Here is a 15,014-nt window from a genome sequence, read left to right on the forward strand (position 1 = left end):
AAACTAGATGCTCGCATATTTGCATGAATTTGTTGCTCATTCATTCATTCAATTTCTATAGCCATTCCATCTGAACCAAAGACTCGGGGTGGCAATTCCAAAACTACAAAAACAATTAAAAACATTTACAGTAATAGACATTCAAAACACAGCAACAGAAATAATTCACCAATTAACAGTAAAGTAAAGGAACCGTGCCCTTAGCACCGTGGTGGCGAACCTATGGCACGCGTGCCACAGGCAGCACGCAGAGCCCTCTCCGTGGGCACGCGCACCGTTGCCCCAGTCCTAGGTCTTCAGCTGGGTGTTATAAAACCTTTTTGCTTTAGGCCTCCGCCATGTGCAAAAAAAAAGGTTCAATCAATCAATCAATTTCAACTTCTCGCAGGGAAAAAAAAGATCTCGCAAAGCTGGAATTGATTGATTGAACTTTTTAGTCCCACCCAGACTGCGTTACCACCACAGCTACGCCCGTCCAATGGGCCACGCCCACCCAATGGGCCACGTCCACCCGGCACCCGGCGATACATAAGTGGGTTTTGGGTTGCAGTTTGGGCACTCGGTCTCTAAAAGGTTCGCCATCACTGCCTTAACATATTCAGTGGAGCTCCGGGCTTGGATACACAGCCGCATTCGAAAAGATTTACAAAAGAACAGCAGGGCTGGGGCCATTCCAATCTCCAAGGGGAGGACATTGTGCAAAGCAGGGGCTACAGCAGAGAAGGTCCATCTTCTGGTTTTTGATGGGATCTGCTGCAATCAGCTCCACTGAATGGGACGGGCAGAGACTCTTAGGAAAAGATGGTCCTTCAGTTACCACCAGTGTCTCTGAATTCTATCACCAATTATCAGGCAGCCGCAAATCCTCTGTTGAGGGGTACTTACAAAACTTAACATTAAGCAAAGATGGGCCTTTTCTAGAGTCCGGTTTGATGGCTTTATTCACAGAGACTTTGTCCTCGTGGATCCAGGAAGAAACCCTCACCCATGTCCTCAATCAATGCCATAACCCAGGGCTTTTCAACCTTTTCACCCATTGTACCACTTTTAGGATAGGGCAGCATCCGAGGACCACCAGTCGCCTAGCAAGGTGTCCAAAACTTGATGACCAAAAAGGGAAAAAAGGTGATAAAGTACAGGTAGTCCTCGACTTACAACAGTTCTCTTAGTGACTGTTAGTTACAATGGCACTGGAAAAAGTGCCCCCCATGCCACAGCCGAGCAAGGCACCCGCCTACCCGCCCGGTGGCATTCTTCCTCCTGTCTGAGGTTTTCATTGTTGTGAGCATTTCTGTTGAGTATTGGCAGCGGGGGTGGGGTGGGTGTTTGGTTTTTCTCCCCCCCCTCTGCTGGGTGGTTGCAGCAGGTTTTGGTCACTTCACATGACCCTGGGACACTTTGACCGTCATAAATATGAATCAGTTGCCAAGCATCTGACCCTGGAGATGCTGCAACATTCCAGCTGATCGGCGCTTCTTCTGGGCTCAGCATAAGCACCGGGATCAGCGCACAGTTCCAGCTGGAGTCTGGCGCTGATCCTGACGCTTCCGCTGAGCCCTGACAGCCCTGCAGCTCCAGCCGTCTCTCGCTAAGGCTTGTGCAGTGCTGCCACCGGTTCAGCTCATTCCCCTCCTCCGCTACCACTTTTCTAGGATGGTTGCGTACCACCTGCCAGGTGCCAATGTACCACAGGTGGTACCCATACCACTGGTTGAAAAGCCCTGCAGTTTGGTGGGTCGAATCCCGAGTGCCGCGTAACAGAGTGAGCGCCTGTTACACATCCCAGCTTCTGCCAACCTAGCAGTTCGAAAGCACATAAAAATGCAAGTAGAAAAATAGGGATCACTACGGTGGGAAGGTAACAGTGTTCCATGTGCCTTTGGCGTTTAGCCATGCTGGCCACATGACCACAGAGACGTCCTTGGACAAGCGCTGGCTCTTCGGCTTTGAAATGGAGAGGAGCACCGACCCCTAGAATTGGAAACAACTAGCACGCGTGTGCGGGGGAACCTTTACCTTTACTTTTATGACGCCCTCAAACATGCTCTGATTTCTCCAATCATTTCCAAACAGAAAGGCCATACAGGTAAACTTTATGTTGGTTATTTTTAAGGGATGTTAACCCTACACTCACATATCAGGTGGGTAAATATTTTTACCAAGTTACACGACTGTGCAAAAATTTGAAATTATATGTGCTATTTTATTGGCCCATTATTATTTTTCCCTTCCCTAATAACTGTTCTAGACTATTTCTCCTTTTGTGCTAATTCTTTGATTATAAAGGCTGGCCAAAGACCGTAATAAAAATACTCGATTCGATGGTCCCTCAGAAAACCTGGTCCCAAGTGACACAGGTCGTCTTCAGATAACCAGCACCAGGAATTGCACCCCAAAACATACTGGCAGTCAATGCAGCTCACACAGTAGTGGTGTTACATGTGCCATATATCCAGCATCGTTGACTACTTTCTGTACTCTGCACCAGTTGAAGCTTCCCATTGCTCTTCAGGAGTAGCCCCACGTACAGCGCACTGCGGTAATCTTATTAAAAAGGGATCGGGCATTCCCATCGTCTTAAAAGCTTAGGCCCATTTTGGGACTTTGCTTTCAGAAAGTTATCAGGAATTCTTTCAGACACAGTTGTTTTACAGGGTGGAGAGAAGTTAACACAAGCGTTTGCACAAACATAGCCTTGGGTGGAATGACAGATGAATTTAAATTACTATTTTCTTAAGCTTACTCCAGGGAAATTTTGTTTTAAAAAAAGAGGTAATGGCTGTTGCAATTGTTAGTGAACCATTTAGAAAAGAACCAAGAGCTCTGTGTAAAACAGGAGCGCAGCACCAAAGCTTCAACAGCATTCAAAAATTTTCCACTGAAAGAATGTGAATTTAAGGAACACGGGTAATTGCAATTTAATTTAAATTAAACTAAATCAAACCTAGTTTAGGGACTGTAGCAATTTGAGGGGGGATGCATCATGCTGTTCAACAGCAAAGTGTAATTCCTGCCTCCAAATAATTACATACACCTATTGTAAAATAATAGTAATGTAAAATAAATACAAATATCGCACGGCAACTTTTTATTATTTCAAGGGAAAGTTCAGGAACAATACAGCCCAAAAGAATATTTAGATTCATAATGATGATAAACCAATGCAAACTTTTTTTTAACAACTGTTGTTTTTATATCTTTTATCCGAATTATGTGCCATCCAACATCACTTGGGAGATGGGCGGCAATACAAATTAGATTAATAAATAAATTTGACTGTACTAACTACCACTTCACTCCTCTTTTTTTGTTAAGCTAAGTAAAAATCTTAAGCATTGTCGGTTTTCTTCACAGGCCATATATTTGAGTCCGTTCAATGTATAGGCACAATCAACATCTTACAGGTATTCCTTGACCACAACAATTGAGCCCAAAATTTCCGTTGCTAAATGAGACAGTTGTTAAGTGAGTTTACCACCTTTCTTGCCACAGTTGTTAAGTGAATCACTGCAATTGATAAGTTAGTGACTCTGGCTTCCCCTTATTGACTTGGCTTGTCAAAAGGTTGCAAAAAGGGATCACATAATCCCGGGACACAGCGGCCGTCATAAGTATGAACCAGTGGCCAAGCATCTGAATTCTGATCACATGATCATGGGGATGCTACAAAGGTCGTTAAGTGTGAAAGACGGTCCTAGTCACTTTTTTTTCAGTGCCGTTGCAACTTTGAACGGCCCCTAAATGAACTGTTGTAAGCCAAGGACTGCCTCTATTAACATAAACTTTTCCAGTGGAAATTTAGAAGGCCGGAGAAGGAACGTGCCTGTGGCAATATTAAAGCCAACGGAAAAAAGGAGGACAGGAGTTAGAAATCAAGGGCAAGCTATAAAAAGGGCTTGTAGCCTTGCCAGCATTTCATTTCTAGGCCAGTTCTCTCTCTTGGGTGTTAACGTGGCAAAGGAGCACACCTCAGTGGAATCCATGGGCAAGAGACACGTCGTGGTTTCAGCAATGATGCTTTAAACATTATTCAGCATCTTATGAAAGAGGCGACAGATATCTATTAACACAGGTAAAAGCAAATCCAGAAAGAGTCTTTAGCACTAGGCCCGATCAGGAAGTAATAGGTTTTTCGACCTCTTTCTCGAGAATCAATTGCTTTGCTAAACAATTGCGGTTAATCATGGTTTTATTGAACAATCTGAAGCCATAAGGGTTGTTGGGTTCACACTTCATGCCAAACTATAACACCCCCCCCCCCAAAAATGCAATGGCTAAATACAACTGGCTACATGAGAAGGTCTTCTCTATATAACCGATGCACTGTTTTTCTTTTATTCCCACTTCTCTTTTTTGCCATTTCACTTCTTTGGGTTGATTGAATAAATAGCAATGGGCTGGACTCGCCTATCTAAAGCTAAACCACAATTTAGGCCCTCCAACATACACAAAACCTTTGTGCAAAATTAATCAGCTTCTCTCTGAAAGGGCTTCCATATACTGGCAGGTAGTCCTCAACTTAATTCAGGACTCGTGGAGTCCAAAATTTCTGTTAAAGCAGGACAGTTCTTATGCCGGTTGCCAAGCGCCTGGCTTTTGATCAAGTGACCACGGGGATGCTGCAATGGTCATAAGTGTGAAAAAAGGTCGTAAGTCACTTTTTCAGTGCTGTTTTAACTTTGAATGGTTGCTAAATGAATAAGTTGAAGACTACTTGTAAAGACAGTTGTAGACCATCTACAGCAGGGGTCCTCAAACCTGGCCACTTTAAGACATGTGGACTTCATCTCCCAGAATTCCCCAGCCAGCCATGGCTGGCTAGGGAATTCTGGGAGGTGAAGTCCACAAGTCTTAAAGTGGCCAGGTTTGAGGACCCCCGATCTACATCTATTGGACATGAGTGATAGCCAACTTTGAAAGCTAACTCTTACACATTTCAACTATTGTCAGCAGTGTTTCAATAAGTAGAATAGTTTTGCCTCTATGACATTGACTCAAGTGCTCTGGAAATATAAAAACACGGGAACACTTCTGTTATTGACCCTGGAAGACCCCTCGGTTCACTGCTTTTGAAAACTTTTCTGCGATTCAGACAATCAGTCCTCCACTAGAGAAATCAACCTTGCAGCTCTTGGTTTCAAGAGAAGTCCAGCTAAATGAACATGATTTTCAAAGCCCCTCCTCCCATAAGATTATATGATTAGGATACTTACTAGCTCAGAAGGAATGAGTTACAGGACAAGGGTTCTCTTAGCCCAGGAGTAGGCAACCTCGGCTCTTTGATGACTCATGGACTTCAATTCCCAGAATTCCTGAGCCAGCTGGCTCAGGAATTCTGGGAATTGAAGTCCATGAGTCATCAAAGAGCCGAGGTTGCCTACCCCTGTCTTAGCCTGAAATGATCAGCACAAAACAAACCTGAATTGCAACGAATGAAGCCAAGATGTTTAATGGACCCACAACTGGTTCTTAGCTGTAATTTGTATCAGTTGGATTTTTGTTCTGTTTTGAAGATAAGTAAAAAAATAAATAAGTAGAATCACACTCTTTGTATCAGCCTTAATTAAGAACTCAAATTCGTTAAGAGTGTGAACTAAGAAAAAGATGGAAAGGACCATTTAATAGCTACTAACGGCAGATCAGGATTGATTGGGTTGGGTAGATTGAAACCAGACCAGAAAATGGGCTTTTTAAAATTGTGCTCTGCTCTGAACAGCCTGCACATTACTGGTTATGCAAAACACAATGCGTATTTTCCTAATGGAATTCCAGCAGTCCCCCAACCCAGCCACATCTCTACAGAGCTACTGCAGGTGGGAACATTAGATGATCTCAAAAAACGTAAGCATGATTAGACTTAGTATTTGGATATTGGGAAATTAAGACTTTAGGTCAGGCATGTCAAACTTGCGAGGTCACATGACATCACACAACATATCACGACTTTTTCCCCATTGCCAACAATGGGGTGGGTGCGGTTTCGGTGCGTCGCATCCGGCCCGCAGGCCGGCAGTTTGACATGCCTGCTCTAGGTTAATGTTTCTCAGCTTTGGTAACTTGCAGGTATGTAGACTTCGACTCCCAGAATTCCCTAGTCAGCACAGCACAGGGAATTCTGGGAGTTGAAATTCAGACATTTTCAAGTTGTCAACATTGAAAAATGCCTCTCTCTCTCTCTCCCCCTACCTACCTACCTAATCTATCAATCATCTACCTACCTTATCTATCCATCATCAACCAACCTACCTAATCTACCTGTCTATCAATCATCTACCTACTATCTATCTACCTATCTACCTACCTACCACTGTGAAGTCAAAAATATATCCTATAAGAAGGCAGTGGGAATCTGCTTTCTTACTTTTGCCAAGAAAAAAAGAAATCTATGTGGATATGTCTATGACAGGGGTATCCAACATTGGCAACTTTTAAGACCTGTGGAGTTCAACTCCCAGCATTCCACTGCCAGCCATGGAATTCTGGGAGTTGAAGTCAAAGTTGCCAGTTTTGAAAACTACTACTTTTACAGAGCTTACCTTTCTGCTCAGCCTTCTCTCAAAAAAATTAAGAGCAAGGCCTTAAATGAGCAATGCTCCTTCACACCTCCTGCTCTGCCAAGAAACTGCCATCACTAGATAAACACTGGCCAAGAGCGAGTCACACGCTCTTAATTCTATATTCCATCTCACCCGATAACTTTTGGGACATTCCTTCAGCATTTGCCAGGATGAACTGAGAGTTTAGTTTAAGCACTACCGCAATAAAGTCAAGGAGGTCTTTTATTTTACAAAACATGTTGCTGCAGTATTCATCTTTATGAGGTACAATGCTTCTCTTGGAATACCGAAGCTCTGTAATGTATTCAACATAATGCCAATACTTGTAAGGCATAAAATGAAGCTGTTTACATGCAGTATAATACGGCATAGAACAGGGGTCCTCAACCTTGGCAACTTTTAAGACTTGTGGACTTCAACTCCCAGAATTCCTCAGTCAGCTTCATATACACCTACATAATGCAACAATTCTTTCTTTACAGAAGGTGCAGGCACGCTTTCCTACCAGAAACATACCCATTATTTCTCCCAGCCTCTCGCTCAATGAGCACGTAAACATTTGCCTATTTTTGAAAAGTCCATTCAAGCAAAACAGCAACTTTATTTCATTTGGCTACAAATATACATGCAGATAAGTAGCCCAAATTGTCTTCCGTGCATCCAGCACTATCAGGTTATTCCATTAATGTGCCATTAACTCAGCATTACTGAATACAAGACCATTACATAATGAGAACCACCAACCTAAGCCAGAGTCTGCAAGTGTGAGCACAACTCCAAATCCTGTTACCATTCTCCCTTCACTCACTCACTCACTCACACACACACACACACACGCGCACCAACTATTCCTGCAACTATGTGATTATCCTCAGCTTCCTCAGCCTCTATCTTAATAAATCTGCCATACTCCTTCCAAAATAACTTCCCCATGCCCAGTTTTATTGGTGGCCCGTAATAGCTAACCAAATTTCTCCAAGAGATGTGTCTACTTACAAGAATTGTCTTAAGTTTGATAGGAACTGGCTAAATATTCCTCCAGAAGAGAATATAAGTAATTCCAAGTTGAGCTGTGGACTTTGTCTTTAAACACCACTCAGAAGAGACAATAAAGAAAGCCAAGGAAACAAAACAACTAGGGCACTTCCTCTCCAGCAACAAACACCCAGATAAGCAGGGATTAACACCTGACAAAGAATCAAGCAGAAAACAATGCCATAATCAAGGAACTACCAAGGAGAAACCACACTCCTCCAACCCTGATAGCACAAGCTGCTGTGTATAAACAGGGAGCCCACCCCACACTCACTTACACTGATGATGTTGTTATCTATTTAGGTAATGGAATGTCTGCAAGCAAACAACCAAGCTCAAGGACTCCATAAATATCCTTCTCCCAAATTCCTCATGTTTAGTTTTACCTCCTCATACTCTGCACTGAGCATCAAGAGCACATTCAATATTTCTCACACAGGATCTTTATCAGTCCTCTTACAAAGTCCAAATATTCGTGGGAACACTGCCCCTCAAGCCCACAGACATACATCACTTGTGCTCCCCAACCAACAGCTACGAAAATTGACATTTACGCAGCCTAATAAAACAGAGTGGCTGAAGTCACATCACATGAGGACCCCAGATAAATAGTTCAATTTAATGTGCTGGTAAGATGCGCCACAAACCCTCCAACCCCATTTGGGCTTAGTCCAGTGTGTCTTACACAGCTTCTGCCTGCTGGTGACCCCAATATCTATTCCTTGCTATTGGAAATATCCTGCCAACCCCTCCTGAGCCCACCACATCTCTACAGATGAGAGACCCACACACACAACACTGCAAACCTAAAGACTCATTGGGCCAGAGTTACCAACCAGGCCTTTCAGAATCTCCTATGTCCACACGTCTCTTCAACAAGCACCACTCACTTCACCTTGCTGACTCCCCATGAGGTAGACAGAATAAGCGCAAGGTCCGTCATAGCACGTTGAGTCCCTGCAGAATGGGGCTGAGACATGAAACTGTATTTGAATACAGTAAATATACATTCTTAAGAGAATTTCTAAATGGTAGAGCTCAGCCAGCTTCAGCTATTAGGCACTGAGGGTACAGAAATGGAAGGAGAAGAAGGCTGCTACTTGGAAAGAAAACCACAATTCTCAAATTCAGGGAATACTGCTGGGCAGGAGAGGGGGATGTTGAGACCCAGAGGGAAACTATTAGTAAGTATGCAGCGAGCAAGAAGAATTATAATATGTACAGTGTTTTTGAAAAAAAAAGGTGCCAGAACTCACACACGTCATACAACCCGTCTTGCCTACCCTACAGGGTTCCATCCAAAAATGGTGCCGGCGTTGTATGACAAAAAAAGCCCTGCGTACAAGGATCAAATGCAGAGAGAGAACTTTGGTCCCGAGAGGTTAGAGTACTCACTGAAATTGAAGGTGGAATGGGAAATATAGTACATTTTGGCATCAAGCCCATTTGGAAAGATGTTGGGGAGAACTATCGTAGGTAAACCTGAGATTGTGTTACGTGGAGTCCTTTGTGGTCTCCGACCTTGGCTGTTCAAAGCAAGCTCAACCCTGGGCTGCATATATTCTGTTGTGTTATGTGCGCGATAGGTTAACTGCTTTTAGTAAAAGGCAACAAGCTATTCAATGAACCACTGAGGGGAAGAGGAACTTCTGAAGCTACAGTATTTGTGAATGGTGAAAAGTCAATGTTATCCAGCCTGGACGCGCACACAACACATGAATTTCAATGGCCTAAATTCAAAGTGAGCTCTGCCATTGCCTAGAATGGTGGAAATTGAAGTGCACACATCTGGAGGCTACCTAGCTTGAGAATCAACCTGGACATTAAGCCTGTCACGATCGGAGGGAAGAAAATTTATATCGGCAAGTTATACTGGGAAATTTACAGAACAGCAGGCAGATTGCTATCAATCTCGGATTTTGAGGAGGAGAAACTGGATCAGCTTGGTAGAAGGAAAGTGAGCTGGAAACTAAGTGATTTGGGGTAAAAGCCCCAGCTGATATCAGAGGGAGATACAGAGTGTAAGATGGACAGCATGGAGCTAAATAGGCATCTTTTTAGGAAGCCTAGCCCACATCAAATTATCCATAGCCCACCGCTCAACATAAATGCAGAGTAGAGCAACAAAGATGATCAGGGGACAGGGGGCTAAAGCATATATAAAACGGTTTCTGGACCCGGGTATGTCTAGTTTAATGAAAAGAAAGTCTAAGGGTGACATGATAGCAGTCTTCCAATATCTCAGGGGCTGCCCCAAAGAAGAGGGAGTCAAGCTATTCTCCAAATCACCTGAAAGCAGGACAAGAAGCGACGGATGGAAACTAGTCAAGGAGAGAAGCAACCTGGAACTAAGGAGAAACTTCCTGACAGTTAGAACAACTAACCAGTGGAACAACCTGCCTCCAGAAGCTGTGAATGCTCCAACACTGGAAGTTTTTTAAGAAGAGATTGGACAACCATTTGTCCGAAATGAGATAAGGGTTTCCTAGCTGAGCAGGGGGTTGGGCTAGAAGACCTCCAAGGTCCCTTCCAACTCCGTTATTCTACTCTATAGTGGACATCCCCCTTGGCTCACAGACTCTTAGAGAAGGGAAGAAGAGAACACCCCCTACCCAGTGTTTCTCAACCTTGGCTCCTTTAGGAAGCCTGGACTGTAATTCCCAGAATCCCCCAGCCAGTGCTTCCTGGGGAATCCTGGGAATTGAACTCCAGACTTCAAAAGTGCCAAGGCTGAGGAGCCCTGCCCTACAGGGCCACCAATGGGCAGGGGGCAGCCCCATCCTAGGGAGCAAGATCTGGGGTGGGGGAGGCGAAGACATTGGCCGTGAAGGGGTACATGGCGCTTTCCCCACCTCCTTCCCTCCCTCCTGGCTAAGAATGATGGGAGTTGTAGTCCAGGTCTCCTAGAGGGCGGTGGAGGGGGGTTAGGGTGAGGGTTAAACTGGACTTCAGCTCCCAGAATTCCTCAGCCAGGTTGCAGACCCCTGGTCTAGAAGACGGGGGGGCGGTCTGGACCCCCCCCGGACCCCCCGCTTCTTTCTTCCTTCCCCCTCCTGCCTCCGACCCTCCCCTCACACCTTCCGCCCCCGGCCCCGGCCCTGCCGTCCCCCCGCTCGGCGGCCGAGCATCCCGCCGCCTCCCCGCCGCTCACCTTGCAGCAGGCGCCGCAGCTTCGCTCCACTCCAGGCCCGCGACCGAAGCGGAGGGACTGACAGGCGGCCGCCAACGCGCATGCCCGTTTATCAGAGAGAGCGGGCGCCCCGCCTCCACGCCGTCCTCGGACTCGGCCCCGCCGTGCTCCCATTGGCCCGGCCCGCCACGTCACCCCGCCTCCCGAGCGGGGGGATTGGCTGGAAATTAGCCTAGCCGCGCCCCCTCTTCGGAGGAGCCGGTCCGCGTGGCGCATCGGGGATGCGGAGGGCGGGCGACAGGATCGCTTACGTCGGAGGGGGGGGGAAGAGGATGACGGATTTTTTGGGGGGAGGGGGCGCTCTTTCCCCTCCCCTTTATTAATGAGGCTTCTAGGAGGGGGGGGGGAAAGGTTGCGCGCAGCCCTTCCGATTAAAACAGCGTTTCCCAACCTTAGGAACTTGAAGATGCGTGGACTTCAACTCCCAGAATTCCCCAGCCAGCTACGCTGGCTGGGGAATTCTGGGAGTTGAAGTCCACGCATCTTCAAGTTCCTAAGGTTGGGAAACGCTGGATTAAAAGACCTCCCCCCTGCCCTTGCAGAGGCGGCTGCACCGGGGCCATGACCGCCAGAGCGCAGCCGACTTTGCTGCCCTCTGCCGACCGCTATGAGTGTTGCAGCCCCCCCCCTTGGGGAGACCCGGCTCGTCTGCCTTTATTCTCGGCCCTCTTGTCCTTCCGACTGGATTGCTGCGATATCCTTCAAAGTCGCTCTGGAATTTGAAATAGTGGAAACTAATTTTGCTTCCCCGCCCTCCTCCTCCTCCTCCTCCTCCTCCTCCTCCTCTTCTTCTTTTCTTCTTCTTTTCTTCTTCTTCTTCTTCTTCTTCTTCTTCTTCTTCTTCTTCTTCTTCTTCTTCTTCTTCTTCTTCTTCTTCTTCTTCTTCTTCTTCTTCTTCTTCTTCTTCGTACATTCAAAGTGACAATAAAGTTATCATTATTTTCCCTGCGGTGCAATGTCTGACTTGGTAGCACGGATAGGTCGTCCGTGGTGGATTCGCACATGCGGCGGCTATGAGCAGCGTTTGTCCAACTTGGTAACTTTTCAAATGGGTGGGACTTCCACTCTTTTTAAGAATTCCTCAGCCAGCCTTCTGAGTGGAAGTCCACCCATCTTAAAAGCTGCCAAGTTCGCCAAACGCTGCCCCATTATCTCGGGCACACAAATTAGCGTGCATGGCGTAACACATTCACAGCACAACAAAAGGAAATAAAACTGCGTTACGAGATTAGCAAAACCTTTGAACCCAGCAAAAGGTGAGGCATTCTAGAAAAGAACGTCTTCACCTCTGAAGCAAACAAAAAACAAAAACATGATTTCATTGAACTATCTCAAGCTGGGTTCACACATCACGCTAACATGCTTTGCTTAAGTTTTGAACCAACCAGCCCAAGCTGGAGTGGGTTTTTTTCCTTCAAGCTAACTAAGCCAGCTTCTGCCATCCAGCTCCCTTCACGTATGTGGAAACTGTAACTTTCAGAAACAAGCAGTTTCCTCTGAAGGGAGTTTAATTACACACACCCACACACGTGCACAATCAAGCCTTTCAAGGCTGGTGGCTCACTTTCCTATTTGGTTTGCAGATCTTCCCAGCAAAGGAAACCACCATCATTTTTTCCTCCAGGCTATTAGGATAAGGAAGAATCACCCTCAGTGTTATTGACAAAGTTGCTTTGATGCTCCACGGTCACGCATTGGGTGTTCTGTCATCATCCAAATGCAAGGCATTCAATTCACTTGAGAGACCCCCATAAGATCGGCATCTTCAATGATGGCTGCATTTTACAACAGGTTGCTCTAAGACTGATCTAACTTTGTGAGTCAGCACTCTAAATGGTTTCTTTTCTTCTGTGTTGTATCTTTGTAGACTGCAAACTGTATTTTTTTTAATTGATGGGTAAGTTACTCTTGGCTACAGATGGATGGCACAGCAGCATCTGTTTTGGCTGAAAAGCAAGCAGGATCAGGATTTGGATGGAAAACCTACAGGAATTCATAATTGTAAAGGAGGAGGAAGAGGAGAATTGGACGGAAGTAATGACACACTTCGGTGACACTGCCAAAAAAGCTTGGCAACCAGAAATCAGGGTTGACTTAGGACAATGTTTCTCAACCTTGGCAACTTTAAAATTTGTGGATTTCAACTTCCAGAATTCCCCAGCCAGATTTCTGGGAATTCTGGGTGTTGAAATCCACAAGTCTTAAAGTTGCCAAGGTTGGACATCCTTGATTTTAATTATGATGGGACAATGCACCCGTATCTATTCAACTCAGCTATTCAACTGCCTAATTCTGCTGCTTCATCGATCCCACAGTTAAAAAATATAGAACTCAAAGAAAAGAGCATTGAAATAATCACTGCTCAATGTTTTGAATTTCAGCCTCCTTTAGATGGTCCTGTAACTGTTGTTTAGTTCCTACTTACCGGCACAAAGGTTTCTAACTGAAATGGATTTAATTTTTAGAGGGCTCTGGAAAAACTAACTTGGTTTAGGTGGCCTGGGAAATTCCTTCTAGGTTTACCATTTATGTGAGGTTTTCTCCCTGGGATACAGGGCAAGTTAGAAGCTATCTAATTTTCAGTAGACTTCTCAAATAGAAAAATGTGTTCATAATATTTGGGAGGAGAATAGATTTTTAGGGGAGGCCTTCAAGCCATCTTCTGAGTTCAATAACCAATGGAACGACTTAATAGCCAGGCAGGCAGGTAGGTCATATGCCTTCATGACCTCATTAGTGTCATCCAGTGGACTGGAGAATGAAAGTGATGCCAGTTTTTGGTGCTTCATTCCAAACCTGGCATTAATTTCCAGCCAGCTTTTGCAGTTGCCAATGGCTACCTAGGAAGGAGGCCAAGAGCAAAATCTACCCTCTTAACTTGCTGATGTGATTCTACTACAAACATTGCACAACAAGCAGAACTTGATAAAATGGACGTGCCGGCATGTAGTCCAAAACCGACATGCAGTACCAAGGCTTTTTTCCTACCCACTTACCGTTCACCAGTTTCCATCACCATTCCATTAAACTACTATACCACCAGCAGCAAGAGCAGCTCTGATAGATCTTGGCATATGCCCAAGTAGCCCATTTTCTGGCCCAACCAAAGCCACACAACATTTGTGATTGTGTGGCCCCCATTCATTTAGTCCTGCAGAATTCAGAGGCCAGAAAAGGTGTTGGTATTTATTCAGCCTCAACTGTAGTCAAGGAGCAAATCAGATTATCAAAACTGAGTTTTTCTGACACACGCATCTAGACTGCGGTCGTTTTGCAGCTGCAGAGAATTGGCATTTGTGCAACTCACTATATATATATTCAATCGTGTACATTTACAACCAGAATTGAGCCCAAAGTTTCTGCTGCTAAGTGAGACAGTTGTTAAGTGAGTCTTGTCCCATTTTAAGATCTTTCTGGCTACAATTGTTAAATGAATCACTGCAGTTGCTGAGTGAGTAACACAGCGGTTAAAGTGACTCTGGTTTCTCCATTGGGTTTTCTTGTCAGAAGTTCACAAAAGGTGATCACATGAGCCCAGGACACTGCAGCCGTCATAAATACGAGTCAGTTGCCAAGCATCTGCATTTTGATCATGTGACCCTGGGGATGCTGCAGCGGTTGTTTGAGAAACACAGTAAGTCACTTTTTTTTCAGTGCCATTGTAACCTCGAAGAGGTACTAAATGAACTGTTGTAAGTTGGAAACTACCTGTAAATAATTGCAGATCAGTGTGCAAAGGAATACATTAAAGTCCACTACAATCTAAGGCCAGGACTGGCCTATGTATGCATCAGCAGGCAGCAGTTCTTTTTTTTTCCTGGTAGCATCAATAATGAATGGATGAGATTGACCCTTGACCTTGGCATGGCTCTTTGCAAGACATTTCAGGAATCTTCAAATAAAAGGCATTGGACTGCAAGCTGGTGGGGAAACTCAGCTTTTCAACACCAGTTTAACTATTAATCTTACCCAGCTAAGTGTCTAGGGAGGTTCTCGGTCATCCAGGTCATGGTTGTCCCAAAGTTGCTTTTTCAAGAGGCAACTGGACTTTCTTTTTTCTCTTTGAAGAAGACATTTTACTTCTCATCCAAGAAGCTTCTTCAGTCTGACTGGATGGTGGGGAATGAAAGGATTTATACTCCTTACAGACAGCTGGTCATTGGCATTCCTTTAGCGAGTCGTTGAGGCACCTTTGAGGTTACCCAGCTAAGGTGTAAGAAATGCAGTCAAGT

General features: G+C 45.1%; 1 protein-coding gene across 3 annotated transcripts in view; it reads right to left on the reverse strand.

The window, feature by feature from the left end:
• Nucleotides 1–10,781, reverse strand: part of SLC39A14 (solute carrier family 39 member 14) — a 35,351-nt gene extending 24,570 nt beyond the window's left edge. For 2 of the 3 annotated variants that reach the window (XM_083368256.1, XM_083368258.1), the window contains exon 1: nucleotides 10,744–10,781. The gene's annotated coding sequence lies outside the window, so the exon portion shown is untranslated. Of the gene's footprint in view, nucleotides 1–5,418; nucleotides 5,508–10,743 lie in introns of those variants that run through there. The other variant, XM_083368257.1, reaches the window with a different exon arrangement.
• Between the last annotated feature and the right edge of the window lie 4,233 nt (nucleotides 10,782–15,014).

Source organism: Vipera ursinii, assembly GCF_947247035.1.
Source record: "Vipera ursinii genome assembly, chromosome: 8".
Lineage (NCBI taxonomy): Eukaryota > Metazoa > Chordata > Lepidosauria > Squamata > Viperidae > Vipera > Vipera ursinii.